Below are 25,096 nucleotides of genomic sequence, written 5' to 3' on the forward strand. Positions count from 1 at the left end.
AGGAAAGTTCTGGGAACTCTGCTTGCAGCAACTGTGCAAAAAGGGAAAGCAAATGTTCTTGGTGATCCTGATATATCCAGCAAGAAATGTGCAGGTTTTGCTGAATAACTTCAGGCATGTTTGATCTTAAGTCCTGTTGGAAGAATAATTTGAAAGGTCTGGTTTGGATGAGACAGAAAATGAATTTTGTAATGAAGTAGTGATTTGGAATGCTATTCACTCACTAAGAGATCCACAGGATACCTCTCTACACAGGCCAAAGGGTATGTGTAACTTCAAAATGAAGTATATAAGAGACAGAAAGGGACTGACTTAGATCCCTTTTTATGTTTACAAATAATGAGCTTAGAATAGAGCTGTTTATCTTTGCTATGTTTATCTATGCTATTTCCCTCCCAAATACAGTTAGTCAAGATAGTATAAACTATTTCTGTTACTCCTTCCTTGCTGCTTGCAGGACAAACAGTGTTATTGTTGGTTTTTTTTTAACAAACTGTAGGTCTGTGATTAGGTTCTAGAAAGAAAACTAAAATTACTTAATTTTTTGTGTGCATGGCCCTCCCTCCCCCCACCAAGTTTAACTTTCATATCTGTCTCAGAGAAGAAGCTTCAGTCCCCAGGTCAGCTGCAGTTTCTTTTGGTCCAATGTGTACAAAGGAGCAAGACTGAAATTTACTGATTTTTTTTTATTATTTCTTTTGCTGTACTTGCAAATGAGACCCACCTTATTTAAGACAAACTACTTGATGGTTTCACAAGGGTTCTCCACAAATTTCTCCACAAATTTTTTGCAAAAAGGAGCTTTGCAATTTATGGTATGAGTGCACACTGAAGATCTTTGTTGATTAATGAGGAGGAGAGTATGATGGAAAATTACTTAAAACTATAGCAGAAGTTTCCTTTCCCTTCTTCAGCAACAATGTTAGAAGTAGTCATATGTTTCTCACTGCTTTAAAAGATATCCTGATAGCAGAGACAGGCATATTGTGTTCCCTTGAAGAAAAAGGAAGAACAGAAACTTGCTTTGTTCTTTAGATAAGACAGCTTCTATTCTATCTTTTCTACAGAATCTGGAGCTGTGTGCTGGGGGGAATGCCAGGGACCAGTTAATCTCTGCCTCTGTGCCAGTGTGAGGTCAAGTGTACCCAGCCCTCCTTAAAACATGTCCTGCTAGTAGTTGAAAACCTTCAGGAATGATTTTTCAGTCCCGCTAGCTTGTCTTAACTCTGTGTTTCATGCCTTTCTCAGTGCCTTCAGAATTCACTCTAGTATTTAATTTGAGTGGTAGTTATTGGAAATCAAGCTAATGTTCTTGTTTTCCTTTTCCTAGTGGCTATGAAAAATAATTGCTTTCTGTCTTATTTTATTTTGAAAACTCATATTTTATCTGCCTCTGGAATGATTTTTTTCCCCAAATTAAATATGGCAGTTGTTTGGTGGTTTTTACCACTTCTGTTTGCCTCTGAATTTTCCATATGAAATTTTGTTGCAGAAGACATGGGGTCTAGCAGATCAGGTCAACTTTGCTGAGGTTTTATTAGAGCTGTATACTGAAGATATACACTTGTAGTTATAGTATACTTGTTGCTTCCAGTTTTGGATTTCCATTCTAGATATCCAAATGCTATTTCATTTCACTCTGTCCTTTCCAGAGCCCTCTTGCATCCTCTCACTTGGTTTTCCTATACCCCTCTCCAGGGTGTGACTTTTACTGTAGTGTTCCTCTGGTTTAACATGAACAGCTGCTCAATCAAGAAGGCAGAGGGAGTGCCTGCTAAGTGCTAAAGGGAAACTAAATTCCTTAGCAGCCTTTTGACTCCTGCATAAGGGTAAACAAAAAAAAAGCACACCAGGCTTTCCTGTGGGATTCAGGAGGGGCTCAGAGGTGTGAACACCATCAGACCGTTAACGATCATCTTTAAAATTTCGCCCTGTGTTTCCTACACACATCTTGGTTCTCATGGCTGAGATAGGGCAGGATTATTTTACTTAGTGCCAGATGTCTCTTTCTAAAGGTTTTTTAAATTACTGATGATATCATATCACCTGTGTAGATTTCGTGATTAAATATGACTGTGGAAAAACAGTGTCAATGTTATTTCTAGTTTGGGATTCCCAATCAGTCCTTGCCTTTGTTCAGCTACTTTGCACTTCCTTTCAATCCAATGTCCTGTGCTCCTTATTAGCATTTGGCAGCAAACATTTGCTTTTTCCCACCACAGGTATTTATTAAATCAGAAAAAAAGCTAGGAAATCCCCCACCACATCTGTGGTCAAGGTTTATTATAAAGGCTTAACATTTGTAAAAGATACACCTCAAGACATTCCAAGGGATGGCTGTTGTAAGGAGAGAAAATTGACTGAAATAAGGCTCTTTTAAGTGTCTCTCTCTTCAAAACAGGATCCCTTGCTTATCCCTGTATCCCTGTAGCTACCGGGAACAGTGGCTGTAGCAAGAGCAGAACAATTTAAAAATTTTGGTTGCGCTCCTAAGTGTTGAACAGAAGAAAATATTTCACTTATGCTGCGTGAGTGGAAGAGCCAGTTTCTCTCCCAAGGAGAATAAGCAGAAAGCTGAACTGAAATTAGTCATTGTTTGTTGCATTTGCATTCAGCAGGAGTGCTGTGCATGGAGGGCCTGTGTTGCTGAATCACTGACTGCGGTTTGCTTTCCTACAATAGCGCGAGGCGATGGGTATGAATAATGCTAAGGTCTGAACGTGTATAATTCTTATGCTGTCTTTATTCTCATGGATATGTGGGACCTTGCCATGTCAACAGCAATTCCCCTCTTCTCTGCTTCGTCCCCATCAGTCATTTCTAAGGCTATTTGCATGTGAATCCCTATGGGCACCGCTGGCAACACTGGGGCTGACCTACTAAACGTAGGTCTCCTAGGCTTTCAATCATCTTGCCACACATAATAGCTACATAATCCTGCCTGCCTGCAAGAAAATGACCTGTACACTGAAGGAAAGGGCAGATGAAGGCTCTTCCTCTGGTGGTGAGCAACAGATCTCACAGAAGCTATGAAGATCAACTTCCTGATGTGCTGATACCATCCACTAAATTGCTCAAGGTGTTGACTGCACTCATTAAATTAAGAAAGGGCAATATGGACCCTATCTATTCCCCTGGGGACTCCTCTGCATTACCCTGCTTTTGAACTTGTATCTCTGCTGGCATTCACAACTGCTTAATGGAGTCCATTCTTCCCCCTAAGGTAGCTGTGTTATTAGGTCTTGGACATTAGACATCACCTGACAGCTAAGCCAAAGTTTGGCTGCAGAAACCTTGTCTGAGGGTTGGTTGGTAGCACAATATATTAGTGTGGAAGGTGCAGGTTTCAGGAGGGTAACATCAGAAAGTGTCACACTAAACACTGTTGAGGATTTGGAGCTCTTATTCCTGCAGAACTGGAATTTCACCCGCAGTCTTTAATAATGATTTCACCACAGATAGGAATGAGAAAGCAGACTTGTGGCATTTGTAAAGTTTTTTTCATGTAGAGGAGAGTGCTGTGAGTGCAGCTGTTGCTGGCAACTAGAATGGCTTGGAATTAGGTTAGGCAAAGTGGCATTCACATAAGGAGTGTGTGTGGGGAAAGATTTGTGAAAAGCAAGTTGTAGGAAATTGTAGCAAATACTGTTTGGAAAAGTGTCTTGAGATTCATTAACATGGAACACAATTAATAGTCTGCTTGTGCTGAAGCACTTGTGGTTATATAACAAATATAGGCTTAATGGGACAATAGGTAGTGCTATCTCAGCAGGTTAACTCTGCACCGTGGAGCAAAGAAACTAAGTATGAGCTGATAGTTTTGTACACTGCCCTTATCAGTCTTTCTAGGCATTTCACGGCGCAATCCAGTTCATAGCGTGAGAAGTTAGGGGCGGTAGCAGTTGTATTTTTTTCACTTTTAATTATAGGGTTAATGAGTCCTTGGAAGTTTTAGTGAATGGAATGTGCTCCTGGTCATTTTCCAGTTGAGCAGTGAAAGTCAACAAAGCTTATTTTTCAAGGTGTTCACTTGGTATTGTTTGAAATATCGTGAGAGGGTGCTCCAGAACAGTTGTCGGAGTGCAAATGAAAATGTGATGGATAGATAAAAATAAAGGGTAAAATGATCAATTTTACTTCTTCTAGAAGCATTTATTCTTGGTCTCCTCATGGAAGAGTCTTTACCAACTTTACCAACTGTGGGGGGGGGGGGGGGGGAAAAGGCAAACGCCTAAACTTTGAGGTTATGAAGTCTGCTACCACTGCACCTTCTGATACTAAGTTTTTCCAGGTCCTGGATGTTGACCACTTTCTTCTAAGCCCCTCTTTTCTTATAGGGTTTCTAGAGACTTTCTTTTTTTCATGACACAGTTTTGGTGAGATCTATCTATGGATATAATTGGGGATTTTATTTTCTGTTCTAGCTCACCTATTTAAAAAAAAAATGAGGGAATTTTAACTTTATTAGGAACCAAACTGACTTTTCTAGAGTTCTTGTGTTGGTTGCACAGAAGCATTTTGATTCTGTGACTTGGGAGATGTTTGATAAATTGCTTATTCATGTCAGCTTAGGCTCTGAAAGTAATAGTTTAACTGATATCTTCAGTTTCTGCATGGAAAACCTTGTAATTTTCTTGTAAAAGAATATTCTTTTCCTGAAATAACTTCCTCAGCGTTTTTGAGTGGGTTTCCTGTGATTTTTTTTTTCCATTATCACTGGAGTGTGAGGCTAGCTGTCCTACTCTTCTAAAAGTATGACTTCTGAACAATAAAGTATGGAATATGTGAAATTAGTAATAAAGTTGCTGATTTTTTTAGCATATCTTTTTTTTTTTTTTTTTTGCTAAAATACATTACAACACACATGTAAGTAGATGGTAATGGTTTAGGGATTTTTTTCTATGGTTTAAATAAATAATTTGGACTGCCGATTTTTTGTTTTGCCTGCTCTGGGCATGGCTTGGGACAATAGAGACTGTTGTCTTAAAGATGCTTCAACTTTCACACACAAATATTCTCATTTACTTCAAAGATAGTAACAACCTGGGGAAGTCATAGTTCTGTTTCAAGTCTTTGCAGAAGCATGGTTGTTGTTTCTGTTCTTTGAATCCTTGGAGGATATGAGTTCCACATCCTCCTTGAACAAACTGTTCTAAAGCTGTTCTATGCTTGCAGGTAGAAGTCAAATATTATGTTGTTTGCAGTGCTCCAAGTCCCTCCCGCTACTCACGTCAGAAATAACACATTGCAATAACCACTGTATTTTAAGAATGACACAATTTTTCATGCTCACAATTCTGTTCCATGTTTCCTGCTCTCAGCCCCACAGGTTTTTTGAAAATTGAGGAATTGAGTGCCTGTCAAGTTACTTGTGCTGTATCCTATTTGGGACAGGAAGGCATACTGGATATTAGCTTGTGTTGATTATCATCCCTTTCCCTGTGGTCAGAGCAGCAAACTTCATGTCTCAAATTCACATGTGCATTTTGTCTGTATGCTTAGAAGCTATTTTTAAGCCAATAGGGAAAAGTGAAGTTTATAATTGTTAATTCTAGAAGTAGCTGATAAAAATTAGAATGAATTTACAATGCATTCCAACAACCAAGACTCAGTCCTTGGAATATCTCATTGAAATTCTTCTCAGGATTTATATTTATGGAGAAAAATAATGGGAGGTCAGATGAATTCTTTATAATTTTGTAAACAAGAAAACAGTTCCCAAACAACAAACCAGTCAGAGAGAGAATAAGCAATGAATGGTTAAACCTGATATTATTTAACAGTCAGCAAATCATCTTCCTTCTGGTCATCTTTAAAGATGACAATATTGTTCTAAAAATATTGGAAATGTACCTTACTATTGTTTGTCTTGTGAAAGGAGGATGTTGAAAAAGAACAAGTAAAAGAAGAATTTCTTCTGTTTTGTGCATATTCTGCTACCTACCACATAATGTCAATCTTGAAGACAATGCCTAGATGGTATAAAAAGACAACTGGAAAGCATGAAGGACCTTTATGTTTTCTGCTTTGAGCATGTTCTTTCCAGAACTTTAATGAAATAAGGTAAAAACTAATGGATTTTTTTTTTTTTTTTTTTTTTTTTTTTTTACTTCCTGGTGGGAAAAAAGGGTATTTATAACATCAAAGATTACCACAAAAAAACCCCAAAATCTGCTGGTTCAGCCATACAATCCAAAGGAACTAAACTGAGTGCTGAGTATTTTGTAGGCTGTGATATTTCTCTGTAGGTAGTACCTGGCATCTTTTTTTCAAAGGATTTTAATTCCTCAGGTTGTATGGTAGAAGTGATGCATCCATTTTACAGTCCAAGGCCAAATGTATGCTTTTTCAAATGTGGTATTAATATCCAGGTGCTTTTTATTACCTAAGTTATCAAAAGCTACACAAATTACTGAAGAAAGTTAATTCTTCATTATTAGCCTTTCAGGCTTTGTATTTCTCTGGTGAATAACTGGTTCTCTTTCACTGGAAAAACCTGGTTTGTGCAAGGATTCTCCTGGGATGCTGTGCTTTCTCCTGGAAGTGAGGACTCAGGAGACAGTGCAATGCAGGATTTCTTCTCTGAGAAAACAGTGTCTTCCTTTGTGATTGGAGGAAGTGATTCCTGTTTCCATGTTATTTCACATGCTGTGACGATGGCTAAATCCATTAATTTGTATAATTTATACTAGACTAAGGAGAGAGAATAGTGTTAACCAGGCTGTGCTTTCTGAAAGTCCAATAAAAAAAACTTCTAAACCTTTAAAACAAAAAAAATTAAAAGCTGTGTGTCAGAACTCTTGAAATGCTTTTGTTCTTCTAGAAAGTCTACCTTTGCCAGTAAATGTTTTAATTTATTAAGAATGATCTATTTCTCTTTTATTCTGAGAACTAGTTGGTGTTTTTTCTCTTTGTTACTGAGTCTCCTAAGTTCTCCTTCATTTTTACTGAATATTCTGTCCTTTAAAGGGAGAGTAATTTACAGAAATATTTAAACCATTTCTCTCTTTCCTAATGAAATGCCATTTACACAGACCCTCCTTGAACAAGTGTCACAAAATATGTATTTTTTCTCTTTACCTGTAACTTTGAGCACTCTTTGATATTTTCAAATTTTCTTCACAACCATAAAGTCATAAAGCTAGAACTAATTATTTTCAAATCAAAACTAAATGAAAGCTGAAGTGTTCTTGTAGATATCCTGAAAACAAAATTTTACTCCCCAGCAAACTCTAGTTATAAGATTTGCAATAAAATGTTAGCAAGAAGACATTTAAGGGTGATTTCAAGGACTCATCATGAGTTGGCATCCAAGCTATGAGTTAGCCTAAAGAATTCCTCCAAATAGATTCCTGTAATAAATTCACTGCAATACAATAGATAAACCTATTTAAGATAATGCTTGTTGTATCTATATGGACACACAGGACCAGGACTTGATAACCTAGTCCTAAATTTTAAATTAGGGGTAACATTGTTTGTTACATTTAATTATTTTTCCTAAATATTGCTGGTGGTAGTCTTTCAGCACCTCTTATATGGTTCCCTTCCAAATCTCTGCTGCCATGTGTAGATATATAACAGAATAGCAGACTGTGGCTGTGTCCCAAAGGACTGTTTTCTCTTGGTAGTTCTTTGGAACTCTGATGAAGTTGGACCATTTTTTGAAGAGCAACACCTGAGTGGGAAATGCATAACGTATATCCTATGGTTAGCATATGTTTCCTGTGATGAATAGTCTGAGAAGGTGGTGAATTTTAGTCAAAATATGATGCCACAGGACCAGGCCGTGCTGGTTTTGGGTGGCTAAGACAGGGCTATATTTTGGATTTGTGCTGAACCCAGGGTTGATAACATAGAGATGGTTTTGTTATTGCTGAGCAGGGCTTACACAGAGCCAAGGCCTTTTCTGCATTTTTACTGCCCTGCTGGCGAGGGGTCTGGGGTGCATGGGAGGTTGGGAGGAGACAGAGCTGGGACAGCTGACCAAAACTGACCAAAGGGATATTCCAGACTATATGTCATCATGCTCAGCATATAAAATGAGGGGAAGAAGAAGTTTGAAGTGATGCCATTTGTCTTCCCAAATACCCATTATGTGTGATGGGGCCCTGCTCTCCTGGAGATGGCTGAACACCTGCCTGCCCATGGGAAGCAGTGAATTAATTCCTTGTTTTGCTTTGCTTGTGTGTGGGGCTTTTGATTTCCCTATTAAAGTATCTTTATCTCAACCCATGATTTCTCCATCTTTTACCTTTCCAGCTGTCTCCCCAGTTCTGTTTTTGGGGGAGTGAGTAAGTGGCCCTGTTGGGTTTGGTGGCTGACTGGGGTTAAACTATGACACATTTACAGGTAAAAGTAAGTAACTGATCCAATCCTCAGGAGAGTAAGTAAGAGAAGTATCTACTATTGCTGTTGAAAACTTTTTTTTTAAAGGTTATGATTCTGATAATTCAAAGAAAAAACAGCTGCTGCTTCTCTTGAATATCCTCTGGCATCTAAACCCTGACACCAGCTTTGCATGTCCTTTCCCAAGCATGCTGAAGAACAAGAACTTGTTTTGCAATATAAGAATAATCTTGCCCTGACTTTAAGAATAATTGTTATTCAGTTGCAGCTACTGAGGTTATGTGCCATTTTTATCCACTTACTATACAATATCATCTCATCAGTCTCCTGATGCAGAAAAATCAAAGATCAGGTCTCTCTCTTCCTTGGTGTTCAGTCATGTAGTTGATATGGACTCATTATTAAATTGTTTTATGGAAGAAAAGTGGGAAGCAAATAAATGCAACACAATGAAATCTATTATCCTAAAGATATAGTGTGTGGGTGCATTTCCCCTCTCCCCTGTAGTGTAATGTGGAAGTATGCCTGGAAACCGCAGTTATGGGACACAATAAAACACCAACAACTTGGGATAAAGAAACTGGTTCTCCTCTGTCAAATGAACAAAAGCAAGGGACAGTCTGCTTAAGCAAACATCTTGGATTGTGGCAGCAGAACTTGAAAGACTGGACCTGCCTAACGACAGTCTGCATTTCCTTGCCGAATGAATTTGTACAAAGCGCTAATGAAGACAAGCAGTCTATTTAGGCGTGCTGGAAGGCTCCCATTCAGCTAGCAGCTGGCGTGAATGTTGTCAGTCAGAAGACGCAGGCAGATGACAAATAACTGAATATGTGGAAAAAATGAGACGACAATGAGCTGATTTCTCATTAACACTTCTTTTCTTTTTCTTTAGATATTATAAACACATTATTCAGGGTTGGCTGTAATAGCCTCCTAAATGCCAATAAGTCACGCTGAAGAAGTATGCAGATGGGAAGCTGCTGCTGGCTGGGAGGACAGTCCCCCCTTCACTGGAGCTGGGCACTTTGCATCCCAAGGTAGTCACAACACTCTGTTCTCCCAAAATAAATTCTGTGGAGTACAAGAAAAGAAAGTCCGATGTAAGCAAGGTTGCTGGGAAGCACTAACAGACTTTTCTTGCTCTGATTACAAAAAAAGCACCATTTTAATGAAAACTAGGGGAAGGTTTACTATCATGAGAAGAGTTGGCAGAATACTTTAAAGTGCATTATCAAAATAGAACAGCTTACTATATTTTTTCTTCAGTCTTCACAGATTTTTGCATGTTCTTTTTCTTAGAATAATGGAAACTACCAAATAACTAAGAATTAAAAGCAATTCAAAATGTTGAAGAATTGCCTGGAGAGGCCTTCTGCTGTATATCAGCAGTATAAATGGCCCTAGACTGCAGTGCTTCGGATTCAGCCTCACATCCAGTGAGACGAACAGGACTGTTGGGCACAATGGTTAATTATTCATTCTAGAAACTGGAATCCAATACAATCAGAATGTTTGCAGTGAAATTATGATGCCTTTAAATGCCTGAAATCTGTCTGAGATTTGATGTTTGGTTCCAGTATCTTGCCTTTCTTCTTCCCCTTGATCCCTGTATCTGTCAGACTTGCCTTGCACCATCACAGTTCTTTTTACAGTTTGGTCCTTGATATAAATTCAGGAGGTACAAAGCAGAAAGGTCTCACACTGACATTGTGTTGAGCTGCTGTGGGTTTCCTACTTCTTCAGTTAAGGCAAGAGATTGTATTGGGCTACACTTGCCCTTGATATCCATATCTGACATGGGACTTCACTGAAAGTTTAAATCCTAAAGCAGAACACAGGAGTTTCTGCTTCCTAAACTCAAGTGGTCAGCTGAATGTGGCATTTTTTCAATATTTACAAATCAAGTGTTTATTTTGTATGTGGGACTTCTTTTTGTTTGGTTCTTTTGCTCCTTTGGTTCTTTTGGACAATGGCTCTCAAAGTGGTTTTTTTTGTTATGATGTAGGCTCTCCAGTTTAACAGGACAGAAAGGTGTGTGTGTGTGTCTGTTCATACACATAGATAGATGGTCTATCTTGTTGCTTATGCTTCCCTGCAGAGAGGATTGCAGTGGTCAGCTGATAGATCCAGTCCTTCCATGTGCTTCAAATCCACCACAACTGATTCAAATTATTAGTTATCCAGCATTTATAGTGCTTATTTTCTCTCCTTTCTGTGTACTCATCAGTAGTCTGAAATGCCTACAGGCACTTGAAAATCCCACTTGGCTCTTATTTACTCTTATGAAATCATGTTGAAAATATAACCCTTAGCCATTTTACATCTAGGAAGGAGGATGATACTTTCTTTAATGAAGGAATTGTTCACAGCTGGGGGAATGTGGTCTGCCCCAGTAAAACCCAGCACGAGGTTAAAAACCAACAAACCAACCAAAACATCGATTTATTTGGCCTCCTTTCGGTGCACTCACCTGTGCTTGAGTGTTGAGTCTCTTTCACCATGTGGTGGGAGGCACCTGCGTTGGCTGCACAGTCATGCTGTAGAGGTGTTTATACTTTTCTGACTCTGGGAAGTTCAAATTTTACAGTGCACTAGAGATGATATAACTTCAGACTGCTGCCAAAAGGCTCCTTTTGTGTGTCTCCTTCCCCCTCTCCATGTAGGATTTCTGAGTACTGAGCCAGCCGCGCTCCAGCCGGAGCTCAGGGGTTCAGGCTCCAAAAGGGTGCATTTCTTCTGCCCCTCTCTGCACTCATTGCTGCTTATAATATTTCCACATGCCTGCACAGAGGCTATCAATAGGAGAGAGGAACTCAGGCACATTTTTTTGCAGTACCTGATCAGGAGGTTCCTCTGCCAGGCTCCACTTCCATTTGGGTAGGTGCTGGTATGACCAGACCTGGTCATTGAAACTTCCCTTTCTTCTATTCAAGTTGAATTTTTGATGCGTTGTGGCCTTATGAATACCCTGAATGACCAGCGATAAACAAAGCAAAAAAACCAAATACATAGAAAAAAACCACTCACACCCCCCCCAACTCCTTAGTTGTAAGGTGTTTTTCTCCTAAAAAGCCCAGTGTTCCTGAGAGATACTAACTGGTGCTCTATTATATGCTGGCTTATGTGGGGATTTAGATCTCTGCATATTTTAGCAGTGTCTGTATCCATGAACACACATCAAATCAGCCCCTTTTTCCTCTGTGTCAAAATACATGGCGACAGTTCGTGAAAATAACACCTGCCAACAGCAAGCACACCAGGAAGTGAAAAAAGAGCTGCACTGCAGGCACTGAACTGCTGGGCCTGGTTCAGCCTTTTGCAGGATGGCATTTTTTTTGCACCATGAATGAGTAACATCTCTTCATATTAAGTAATGGCTGTTGCAGTGTTACCTTTTTAAAAAGTTTTTAAAGTTGGTTCTGTGTAATTTGTAACAAAACAGACGTAGGCCTTTACTAACTGTGCTGTTAAAACACCTTCTTTTGCCTTCATGATTTTTTATTCATCATAAAACCAGTTCAATTATTTTTCAACATTTTTGTACCCTGAAACCCGAGACATATTGGCACTGTGAAAAATAAGCTTGAAGTTATATCCTATCCTCGGATAACTTGTACCCTGTTTTGCGAAAACTGTAGTTCATTTTATTTCTATCTAAATGATGTTTCTCATTGATTTTAGCATTGCACTCTGAATAGCAATTACATGGTTAAATAAGTATATTGAATTTATATTAATCAAGAAAATAAGCAAATCACAGAAATAATGAGCTAAGAGGAATGAAGATACAGAAGGATGCGTATGGGGTTAAATCCCTGCCTAGGATGGGCTTTCTTTGCTTCCTGTTTCTGTCATCAACTGCTTGTGTGCCCACCTTTTAAGCAAAATAAATGTAAAATAAACTGTTTGGTAGGTTTTTTTTTTATGGTTGGTTGGGTTTTTATCTGATTTATTTGATTGCAAGTTCTTCAGCTAGAATATCTTTCTGTTGATGCGTATGCCAGGGAATACATTCTGGAGTCCTAATTTGGCTACATACTCAAAATAGTACTGTAATAGTGTTTAAAGATATCATGATGGGAAGATATAAGTTTAGCACTATACACAGCAGATAAATTTTGGGAATGCTGTTGCTTTTGTGTTATGGGTGATGTTGATGGCATTCCATCATTCTGGCTATCCATAGACACTTTTGTTCTCGTTTTGTTTAGAGGAGTGTTTTTTGTATTCATTTTTCCCCAAAGGAAAAATGGTTGCGCAGCCCCGGAGAATTACACTAAGGGGAAATTAGCTGAAGCTGGTCTCATCTGAAACATGCCTACAGCATTATGAATTCTGTGGGCTGTGCCAGTGTGTGGTTGAGACTGTCAGGAATTTCCCAGGTTAGACTTGTAATTTGCAAGCAATTTTTTGAGTGATGATCCTGTAGATCTAAATATCTCTATGGTACAAGCAGTGGAATAGGATAAAATTACTACTATGAGTGTGAGGAAAAAAGCATATATGAAACAAAGAAAAATTCTGGGAAGTGGCTGATTTTGGTGGTAAAAGAATAGACAAACAGGCACATAAGCCTTTTGTTGGAAATAAAGCAGAAGCAGAAAATTTGAAATTTTAAGATACAAACTCATTGTAGCTTGTCAACAGGAATAGTGCCATGAGGAATTTAAAAAAATAAACCTTTTCTATTGCAAGAACTCAGTCTGTCTGCAGTGCATGTGATGTGATAAAGGATTTTCTTTTCTGTGTGGTCCCATTTGATTACAATGCTAGGAGAGCCTGGCTGCAGTCCATATATAATTAATTACAGCTTTGGTTTTAGTTTGCAGTAGGGCCAGGCTGCCTCTGCCCCTCGCGCTTGTTCACATCTTTAGATATCTTTCCACCATGCCAGCTGGTGAATGAATGGAGCTTTTCACAGCGAGCCTAATAGGCATGAATGGTTGAGTCATTGTCCTTGCTGGCTCTCTAGTTAATCTAGTGGCAAACAAGGTTGGAGCTGCTGCAGTTGACATTCTCTTTATTGCCTGCGTTTTCAGCGTAAACACTGAGTGTAAAGGGATTTCATCTTTTTGCCAACTTGTTTCTGTTTCTTGCTGGTTTTGGAAGGGATGTATTCTTTATGAAGAGGTAGCAGTAAAAACTTGTATGTGTTAGGTTCATTTGTTTACTCCTAGTTTCCAGCGAAGCAGACAGTTGAATGCCTCTGGTTGTGTGTTTAGGTTCCAAGTTTTACAATTTTTTTTTATTCCTTCTGAGGTTCAATTCTTTGTGCATTGTATGTGAAGTTAAGGTACACCAAGCTATTGCTTAAATTCTTACCTGGTTGCAGGGATGTATTTCTGAACTCTCATTCATTTTTGCAGTATACAAGCTTAAATAAAATTTTAAATGTAGGCTTATTTTCTTACAGATAAATGCTATAGATATGAAAAAAAGATTAATTTTTAATACCCTCCTGATAGATACAAAAAGCAGAAAATGTAATCTGACTAGGAAATTCTATAACAATAGAAAATGTCCTTTCTATGAGTATTTTCAGTTAATTTGACAAAACCATTTTTTTTCTGAAATACTTTTGATACTCCTCTTATTAAATACTAAAAGTTAAACTAACTTTAGATAGCATGTAGTAAAAAAAGCTGCCAGAAATGTAAATAAGTTCTATATAGTATTTGAAAACCAAGTGTATTTTCATAAATGTTTTTGCTTTATCATGATATCTAAAAAGTTGGAGGCTTTTAAAAAGCCTTTTCTGAGGTAAAGGAGGAAAGAGAATGTGTGTTCTCATTTCCCTATTTTCTAGTTCTGTCAAAATCATAGAAGGGAAAGTGAATCAAAAGGACAAAACCAACTTCCAGCAAAACTGTTCACTGAGGGTCTTGTCATTTATGGAGCCAGGAGACAAAAATGCAGTTCTGGTAGTTGCTTTTCTTCTGTAATGAATTGTGTGTAGTACAAAACCAACCAACCGAAAAAAAAAACCCCAAAACTAAACAAACAAAGAAAACAGCTCAATGACCTCTTCCTAGCTGTCCTACAGGAGAAAACTGTTTTGCAATGGGGAATGCTGTCACTGTAGTAATGTCCTTCCACGTAACCCGTGTGTGATGCAGGCATGCAGGGAGTAGCCTTGGCACTGTCAAGGGCCTTTAATGTGCCTGGGCTGATCAGTGCCACCAACAACATTGCTGGGTGGTCATTTCATGCTCTGCTCTCCTCTAACCTGGAGAATCCTGGAGGGAGGGAAGTATCCTGAGCAGCAGCATGGGGGTGTCTGGGCTGCCAGGGAGAAGCAGGATGTGTTCCAGAGCCTCTTGGATAGAGGAGCCCTGCTCTGTCTGTGCTTTATGAGATGATGTTCAATTGCAGTTCTTGTACACTTGCTTCCTTGTTTTAACAATAAACTCCCAACTTTCTGGAATCTCCCTGGGCCTCTACCTACCTCTGTAGTTATAAACGAGCAATATGTTTGTGTCACAGTCCTTAACAGGCCTAATCTCGATTCACACAAACATACTGCAAGTTAAAGGGTTTGTCTGGAGCAGATGCTGTCAGAACTGTACTGTAGAGGAACTGAGAGCAAAACTCTCATTAACGCTAAAGGAGAAGTTTGCCTAATTCCCTGCTAACCATGCTGAAAATCTTCCCCAAGAGACACAGTTTAACAGTCATAATTTAATTTAATTTGTATTAGCCCTCTTTGCCTAACTAAAAATGTATATAAAAAACCAGAAGGCACAGAGAAAGGAACTGTTAAACTCTTCAGTATTTGGGGCTTGCTATGACGTTTCACCAGTGCGGTAAGAGCAGGAAGGAAACAGCCCATGTTGACTTTCCTGTCCATTGATCTGAACATTAATTTGAACATTAAATTCCCCCTCCAAATATTTGAGTAAAATATGAGTATATTTTCCAGAATAAAATGGGGGAGTGGGGTGCAAGGGGGCATGGAGAAGGATTCATTCCTTGCTTCATTCTGTGGGAGCTTCCTCAAGAGCTGCACACGTGAGGTAGCCTGTGTCCTTCAGTCTTGCTGTGCGCCCCTTATGTCTGATTAGCTGTCTGTTCCAGGAGTCTCTGTGACTAAAGGTCACAGGCTAAATATCATTTTGTTCTGTATTGGGAAAGTACAATTTGAGACCTGATTAAAAGAAAAATCTGGCATCCAAAGCTGAATGATACTCATAGAGATTGCTAAAATCTCAGTGTATGAAAGAAGCAATTTTTAAAATTTTGATTCTGCCTTTTCTGCAATAAATATCTACTTGAGCAGGCATTATGTTCTGCGCAGGAGTTTCCTGTAGAAGGTTCACTGCAGATTTGTTAGCATTAAGGAATACCTTGGAAGGATTAGGATAAGACTCTTAGCAGGCTAATTCTCTAGAGGACATTCTTGATAACATGTGACTGGCTTCTGACTTTTGACCTTACCCTTTAGAGTGCTGGCATCAGGATAATTATTACAAGGCCCCAAAAAATATCAAAATTTTAAAATATTCCCTCCAATTAAGATTTTGTTGACATGGAAATGAAATATGACATATGCAGAAGTCATTATTGGTGGTGATACTTCATCGTGACTTAAAAACAGTGCTTTTCAAACCTTGTATCTTGATCCAAAGAATAACCTTAATTGAAAAATTATTAATCAAAAAAGATTACAATGAAAGCAGAAATGAACAGAGTTCTGGATCTGACTATTCCTGGTCCACTTCTGATTTCCCCGTCTTACCCGTCACCCTTTGATTCACACTGAGGAGGGGATCTAAAAGATGGTTGCCATGCATTCATGCTGCAAGACATCCCTTTTTCTTCACTGTCAGCACTGATGCACCTCCACTAGTGCAAGCTCAGTCCACTCTGAGGCACTTTCCTGTAACATTTGTGGAGATGAGCCAAAAATGTTTACATGAGGTTTAGAATTAAATTCTAGCAAGCACCTGACATGTTCCCACTTGTTTCAATCAGGGCTGTTCCTGAGAGAACAGCAGCTGCCATCTTTTTGGGAGAAAAAAAAATACTGGTCACACCCCAACTACCCTTAGAAATAGACCTTCAGAAACAAATACAGAGCAATTCTGCATTTAGTATTCCTATGCTGTTTAAAACAGAACTTTAAAACTTTTTTGCAGGTCTTTGACATTTTTCTTTTTTTTCTATTTTTCCCACTGAAAACAATCATGTTTGTTCTGTCTAAAGAGAAGATTTTTGTTAAATCCCCTTGCAAATGGTCCCTGATCTCTGTTTATATTTCCAAATCTTTCTTCCTTGCCAGCAGACTGAGTTTGAGGGAGGAGCAGAATCACTATGGCAGCATAGGCTGCTTCCCAGACGTGTCAGAGAAACCTGCCAAGTTTCTTGGGTTCATTGTGAGTGGCGCTGAGATTCGCTTTTGTGTTTGTCACGTAATCAGTTGAAAATAGCAGTATTTGAATGAGGATTTCACACTCCCTTATTCTGTCCCTGGCGGGGCCACTTGTGTTTCCTCGTCCATGTCAGTCCTGTGCTTGTTCCTGGGAGGATGGAAAGGAAACAGCGGGGCACAAGCCTTCTTAATTTGCTTCTGAAGACAAAGGTCTCATCATGCCTCTTGTACTGGAGCACTGGTACAAATCGAAACAGCAGTCCCCTGAGAGTGTTCAAATAGGGTTTTCTGGAACTGCGACTCATTTGTTTTCTCATTGGAAGGTCAGAAGGGCTCAGGGAAACTGGTAGCAGCAGATCAGTCCTGTCGACACTGGAAGACCCAGCTGTTTTTTTAAATTGTGTCAATGGTCAGCACTCCTAGCAGAGCAGTTATTGCTGTTCAGCCAGCCAGTCCTCCTGAGAGCAGAGAAACTCTGAGTGATAGATGCTCTTCTTGTAGGCTGTGTTACTGCTAAGTGTGGAAAGCACTTCCACAGCTTAGGCAGGATGCGCTTACTTCAATCTGTCAGATTTGTTTCCAAGCTCTGTTTTAGGGTCATTCTTTCAACTTTCAGCTGAGAGATGCTGGGAAGCCATTCCTGATCTTGGGTTAAATACTCTTGCAGGCTGAGGGCTGTGGGAGTGGGATAATACTTTTGAAACACCTGCCCCTCGGTACCGTGCATCCATGAGGGTTTGATTTTTGTGTTGTCCTCACAAGTATTCAGCTCTGCAGTATGGACAAGTCCTCAGGCTCCAGATGTGTCAGCTATTTCTTGTGGTGATGATACCAAGTCAAGAGAATGATGTAGCACCTTTTCTCATAAATGCGCGTGCTTTGTTTTTGGGATATCCACTGCAGAATATACATGGTGCTCCATTCCTGTACACCAGGTTTTGATGTGTGCCTGTGTTTTAATTACTTGATGCACCTTACAGGCTACTCTGTTGATTCCCTATGAAATAGCTGAGTTTGGAGCCAAAGCTGCCTCCATTATATGCTTTAGAATTATTCTCCAGAGGTACCCATTTCTTTCTACTGACTGTAGGGGAAACTTAAATTCCTAGCATAAGTGCATTGAGTCACCCTGTTGGTCTGAATACCTTTGCAGTGCTGAAGTAAGTCATCTGAATTCACCCCATAGTCTTTGAAGTGCCTAATTTAGAAGCTTTTGTTGCATTGCTCATTTGTTACATGCCATTTTTCTCCCTTTTGCAGCGATAGCAACAAAGAAACCCTTATTTCAGTGCAATTCCATCAGTTGTGTATAGAAATAGAACAAATACTTGGGAAATCAGAACAGATCCCAGAAGGGCCTTGTGGCAATTTCTATTTCAATGTCAAAAGGTGCCATTACATAACGCAATATCTCTACCAAAATTAATAATCTGTGATTTAATGCAAGACCTTTTGTCTTTTATCTCTTAAAATTATATAATAGATGCATAAAATTAAAATAAAAATATTTAAAAGAACGATGTTTGGTTAATGAAGCTGTGAAATTGAGGCCAGTTTCTGATGCACAGCATCAAAAGTTTTCGCTCTTGTTTTAGCAAGCAGTAAGAGGCAGGGTTATATTGGCTGATCTGATCCAGTCCAGCTTAATATTGTTGTAATCCCAGCTGCTCCCCCTGCTCAGTTTCAATTTACGTTTTACTGGGCTCTGCCTGGTCTCCTTTCCTCCTTCCCTCTGTCTAAGACTGTAGACAGCTCAGGGAGGATCACTGTCTGCTCAGACAAGCATGGACACGAAAGGTCTCTGCACTTTTCTTGCCTTAGATTCATACCCCCGCTTTGTAAGAACCTTTCTAGGATCTCTAGTTGTTATAAGAAAAGAGTATTTTTTTTTTCCATTAAAAAGTGCTTTCCATATTGTTTTTCTTTTTTTAACCATGATTAGATAATTCTCTGGAAATGTGGAGGGGTCTCCCTTTGTTCTAACCAAAGGCTTTAGCCATACTACAAAAGCTTCTCTGTATAGGGTTTTTACAGCCTGTAAGCCCCTAATAGGTTTCTTTCTTTATACAGCTTTTCCAAGGAGTTATTCTGCTTTTACTCATGGCTGTGGGGTTGTTGGGGCTTTCCCCCACCAAAACTTTTGAGACAACTACCTGCATTAGCTTCCACCCCTGGCTCCCTCATTCTCAATTCCTTCTTAATGCTTCCTCACTGAGAGAGTGTTTTCTTTATAAGCAAGGAGCAGCCCAGAAACACAGCCCTGCAGCTTTTACTCACTACAACTATCATATGTACCTCCCTGAACAGCCAGATTAAAGGAAGCCAATTTCCAAAATGTTAAATGTTAGCAAAGATCACCCAGCACATGCTTGATGTACCATCTGTTACAAACAGGAATGAGGCTTCAATGGAGGAATAAAGAGACTAAATCCTGTTTCTTACTCTGTGCTCTGCATATCCTGCCATAACATGATTTTTCAAACTACTTCAGGTTTCCTTTGCAGATTTGACTTTCAGCCTTTTCTTAACATATGCAAACAGACTTTGCAGCTGCTTCTGTACCACATCTCAGGCACTGGTCATCTCTACTGTCCTTCTAGCTGGAAGTGTGGTGCTAGGAAGTCCCAGCTGCTGTTAGAATAGATGAAGTTAAGACTCTTGTAGGAAGAAGCAAAAGTATCTCCTACCTTCCTAAGGCTCATTGTATCCAGGGCTTCAGGTATATCTTTGCAATTCTGAACTGGTCCTCTTGTTATTTCCTTTTGGTCTTATTTTTCTTTATCAGATGATGGAGGACAGACAGCGCCCGCAGTAATTCTATTTACAATGAATTATATGCCCCAATTGCAATAAATCTCAGACTACATTGTTCTTTGGCATCCAAGTATACTGTGTTGATGCTATGAAGAAGGCCAAAAACCCTGCAATGAATCTAAGTCTGTTCTTCACATAAAGGTATTTCTTTGGCCCTTGCAGTTGCTGTCAAGTGGGTAGCTGTAGCCTGACTTCCTATTTTCATCCCCCCTCTCTCTTTTTTTGTTTTTTACTGAGTATGTTCTTAACAAAAGAGAACATGGCCAGCTCTCACATGGGAAGCAGAAGTTCAGATTCTGGGTGCTGTTTTACAGTGCCTAGGACTAGTGATTTTGTTTTTTACCTGCCCATCCTACAGGTGTTGTGATGAGGATTTTCAACAGACTCCCCCTTTCTCTTACAGATTATTTATTTTATGTTCTTCTAAGGCAAGCATTCTTCTAGAGGGTAAGCATTTCACACGAATTGCCCTTTCAGTAAAGGACTTTTCTATCTTCCTGTGCTCCCCTGCTCTCTAAGCCTAAGGTATGGTGCCTAAAAGAACAGGATTCTGTAAAATAGAAAGCGTGAAACCACGTGTAACTGCAGTGCATGTTTTTGACAAATCTGAGGAGAAATACTTAAAAACACAGAAAGATCAACTGCTGTATGCATGGCTTCACTGAATCCTGATAGTACAGGACTCCTTTGCACAGAGAGAGTGCTCTTTACATCAGCAGTAACTCAGGAACTTCTGCTAAGGGTTTTGAGAGAGGCTAGACAAACTTTTACAAAATTGTTATTCTGAAATCAAGTTTTTTTGAGGGTGTGTATTGTTGTTGTTTTGGTTTGGTTTTCTTTTTTTTGCAGGTCAGCTAGGTAGGCTATATGCCAGAAACCAAGAGGCTACTGGAGCATGAAAGCAGTGTTTATGGCTGTTGTTTATGACCCTGATAATAGCTAGCTTTCCAACTACTTCTACTGTTAGGAATACTCTGTATGCAACTGGAATATAAGTATTTGTGAATAGAACACAGCTACTTGCTTTTACTATATCTATATAAAAAGAGATCTATCGTTCTTGATAGTGAAGCTGCCTTTCTTTGGATGCAGAATTTTACTTTGCTGCAGTTTGAGGGACCTTCAGTCATGCTCTTACAAAAGCATTATCCTAGTTATAGCAGGCTTGTCAGTTAGTAGATGCACGAGAGGTAGATGAGAGCAGAATCCAGGTTGTCCTAAGTACCGCACCTTACTGTCAGCATAAGGGAAATTGTAGTGCCTTCCTATGTGGTTACAGTAAGACTTGTACGTCATTAGGAGTTTTGCCAGGGGAAATCCGTATGTCTGACACTTTTAAGAGATCAGAGCTACATTAGAAGCTCTTCAGTTGCAAAAAAGCTGTTGAATCTTGTTGCTTCAGACGCAGGGAGAAAAGATTTTTGTAGCATAACTGAATGTACTTCTGAAGGTTAGAAATGTGCAGCACTGCAATCCAACACACCTGCAGAATTCCTGGAGTCTGCAACGCTTGAGTGGTTTCTGTAAGAAATAAATTATAGAGCAGCTCCAAATAAGGGGGGAACTGGAAGAGTCTTTTTCCTGTGTTTAGAACAGAGTCAAAGCAGACTGCAAAAGTGAAGAATTTTTCATACCACTTCTGAAGTCACAGCTCTCGTTTCTTTCTAGTATGTAACATACACTGACAGATTAATTTCTTTTTAAGTGGTTTATTGTTTTTTAATGTCTGTTTTAGATGTGGATTGTCTATCCTGAAAGGGATTACTGCAGAACTGGAGAATCAGTCCCATAGGATAAGAATTCAGCAAGGGAAAAGGATATTTCATCACGATGCTACAATATTAAATTGAATTAATTGCTCATTTACACTGCTGGCAGAAGACTGTAGAATGTGAGAGGTGCTGGGTCAGCAAGAGGAAAAAAGAATGATGGGAAGGAAAACTTTATCAGTTTGATTCTTTTTTGTATGATTGCTGCTCCCAAGTGGATTAGAAGAGTCCTACTAGAGGAAAAGAGGGTGGGCAGGAGGGAATTTCCAATTAGAGATATCCCCAATCTTGTTTATAAACAAAATTAGTAGCAAAGCAATTCTGATCTGGTTGAACGAAAAAACCCACTTTGGCATTTCCCCCTACTCATCTCCTTAGATGCTCTTCATAAAATCAAATGATTCACTTCAAAATGAAGAATAAAACTTATTTCATAATTTCCTTGAAACATCAAGCTGCTACAGGAAAGGACTGGTGAAAATAAATTGCATTTGCATCTCTCACCGGGATCACACATGGCAGCCAAAGTACTGTCACTGTTTCAATATTAAAAGACTACCAAGGTTTTGTCCCTGGTACTGCATCTTTATGTCCCTGGTGTTGATGTGGGTGGTTGTGTGATAACACAGAACAATGAAAATCCTGAAGAAGGTGTCACATTTTTACACACTTGAAACTGGTGTAGGGAGCAATTGTTGTGTTAATATTTGGTTTTGATAAAAATGACAGCCATATCTAGACAGATGTGTTGAGTGAGTCACAAAATGGCAGGTTCTGATATAACACTTCTGACAGGGAGTGTTTTCTGAGTGCCTAAGGTGAATGTCTGTGGTGTTGCTACTTTTACAAGAAGCTGAGCAACACACCAATATCCAGTCCCTCCTAGAGCTGGAAAATCTATTCTATTAGGAGGAAAAACCATGCAACTATTGCTAAGTTAGTTCCATGAGACAAAGGGTTTAGCTGTTATATTCTGGCTTCTTAAGGTTTGTGTCTCTATCAATTTTGTGATTAAAGGGGTTTGAATTTGAGGGAGTCTTTTTCTGGTTTTGAGGTGTTTGTCTTCCTCCTATAAGAATTCCTGGATTATTATGAGGTTTTCTTTTCTGTTCTCTGAAATGTGTGGAACTTTTCACCTTTTGGTACGTTTGGTTGAAACTGGCCAACATGTCCTGGTGTGTGAACACACACGAAAAATCAGGCAGCTTGGAAAGATGTAAATCTTCCAGGCCAGTGTCAAGAATAGGAATATTTGCATTACATTTCATTTTGCCAAGCTGGAAGAAAAGCCATTGTCAAGATTGGCTGGTAGCTTTAGCCCTCATTGAAACAGCTGAGCCTGTGTGTCTGAACCAATTACTATGGTTTTAGTGGGATTGGGCAAAAAAGGCAGCTCAATTCAAACTGCTTTATTGGCATGACTAGTGTCACAAACTTTGCCAAAAGGCATGGTGCCACTAGGGATTTGGGAGATTCAACACGTCAAAATGATTTTGGTCTTAAAATAAGTGCTATTTGATACTTGATTCTGCAATGATTAGAACTGGAAAAGGTTTAGATCTCTGCTTCTGAACTTAGGGGTTTGGATAAATGGTCTTAGTACTGGCCCTGTAACACTGTGTCAGTCTTTTTATCTAAAAGCTGATAAAGGCCAAACAATAAGGCACTTTCCAGTGTCTAGAGAGAGTCTAGAAAACAGAATTGGATGGAGGACACAAGGTACAAATCCCCTAACAGGGTCATTTCTAAAACTGAAAGAAAGACCAAATCCTTACAAATCGTCTGTTAATTTGCAAGTAATTGCTGTAATATTTAAATGCTCAGTTAGCTGTGATACTTGGGCACTGTTTAGAATGACAGTACAAAGAGTTAAATCCTAGTTTCTTTCAACCCTGTATTAAGGCAGTATTAAACAATGCCCCAGAATAGTATGTCAGTTGTAACCAGGCTGGTTTGTACTTCTGGGAGTCTAGTGTTGTGTGGTGGAAAATGTTAAGCTGATAAAGAGTAAAGAGCTGCACTATTTTAGGCTTTCTTATCCAGTTAGCTGACTAAAACTGTTTTATAGCTAGAACAGAGCATCTGGGCTGGTATACATAGCATTCATCAGAGACTCTGAATCTGTGAAAAAGAGCAGGGAAGCAACAAGCTTGGAATAGATTCTGTCAAGCCCACAACATCTGAACAATTTGTAGTTAGAAAACCCCACTGCTGCTCAGAAGTCACAAGTATCTGCCAGTCCCTTGGGATTTTTTTTTCTCTGTGAGCATGTGCTGTTTTTCTGAAGTTCCTATGTGCTTTCTAAAAAAATAGTGGAAGATGGAACATACTGTACTGAGCAGCAAGGAAACGAAGCCAGCATTCAAAGAAGAAAAACAATTCAGACTGGGATGCTTTTTCTATCTCCCAATTTACCATAGTTTGCATATAAAAAGGACGATAATTTAGGTTGTTTTCTTTGTTCCCTTTAAAGTTATAATGTTAATACCAGGTGACTGACTGACGGAACCCTGTTGGTTCCATCTAAAACCTTCAAAGAGGTCATGGAGTTTATAAAGGATTGTCAGCCTGGGGCAGGTCATTTACTAACTGTAGGACTGATGTATGCCTTAATCTTGTGTGTGCCTTTTAACCCGAGCTGTCTTCCAGTCCCTATAAAAGGCTCGGCAGTGTGATAACGTGCATTGGTTTCCAGATTCTCAGTATAGCAAAAATCCAGAAATTTACCACTTCAATATCCTTTCCTTCAAAGAGCCCTTGTGAAGCACTTAAATTTCTGCTTTTGGTCTTATCAGAGGAGTTTTAGCTTCACTGATGTTTACTAGAATGGAGGAATCCTGAAACAAGATTCGCATTTGTCAAGTTAAAATAGACTAAATTTAACTAAAAATACTTAAGTACAAAAAAACAACGTCTTTTTTTCCTTTTCAACATCTAAATATGTTATAAACTGCTCAGTTACATTCATAAGAAAACTGTAAAGAAAGTAATATGAATTTCTGCTTTGGGTTAGCTGTGTAATTTTGGGTCCCTGCTGATATAAGTTTTATTTTCAGATTCCAAATACTTTTACAACTGAACTTGGATATAGCACTCTTGAGGAAGTAATTTTCAGATTCAATAGATTTTCAGAGAAAGAGAAAAGTATTTTCAGGGAAACAGAGTGGAAGATGTTGAAATAAAAAGGCGCTATAAGTGATAATAGAGTGGGCTGATGGCCTGTGACATATCTGCTTTTGGTCTTGAAAGAAGCAGGACTATGTGGAGGGGAAACAGGGTGTTGGATAGAAAGAACAAAAATCACCTTTGGGGGTTCTTTTAAACTTGCCTTCTTTATAGATTTTCACTGCAGACATTTGTTCTGACCTTTGTTTTCTGAGCATTCCAGTGTACCAAACTTGTAGGAAAGCCCTTGATTTAAGAAAATATTATTGTTCCACTCTTCAGCCTCCTCCCACTGCCTGGCTGCAGGGGTGAGATGGGAAGAGGCTGCAGAGCTTCAGTTTTGCATGACCCCGAGGTCATGGGCAGCCTTGATGGCCTTGACCAGACAGTAGCTATCAATTGGTTGATCATCTCCAGTAACTGCTGTAAGATGTGGCTATATGTCATGTTTTAACCCCAGTTAGCCACCAAGCCCCACAGGGCTGCTCACACACTCCCCCAAAAACAGAACTGGGGAGAGAATTGGAAGGGTAAAAAATTGAGAACCCATAGGTTGAGAAAAAGGTACTTTAATAGGAAAATCAAAAGCCCCACACACAAGCAAAGCAAAACAAGGAGTTAATTCACT

At 39.2% G+C, this 25,096-nt stretch overlaps 1 long non-coding RNA gene across 6 annotated transcripts in view; it reads left to right on the forward strand.

Moving 5' to 3' along the window:
* Nucleotides 1-25,096, forward strand: part of LOC138106443 (uncharacterized) — a 176,489-nt gene that overhangs the window by 32,313 nt on the left and 119,080 nt on the right. For 2 of the 6 annotated variants that reach the window (XR_011148991.1, XR_011148993.1), the window contains exon 2: nt 9,245-9,389. The exons of the other annotated variants lie outside the window; for them this stretch is intronic. This is a non-coding gene — a long non-coding RNA (uncharacterized lncRNA). The remainder of the gene's footprint in view (nt 1-9,244; nt 9,390-25,096) is intronic. 6 annotated transcript variants of the gene reach the window in all.

This window comes from Aphelocoma coerulescens, chromosome 2 (genome assembly GCF_041296385.1).
Source record: "Aphelocoma coerulescens isolate FSJ_1873_10779 chromosome 2, UR_Acoe_1.0, whole genome shotgun sequence".
NCBI classification, from domain to species: Eukaryota; Metazoa; Chordata; class Aves; order Passeriformes; family Corvidae; genus Aphelocoma; species Aphelocoma coerulescens.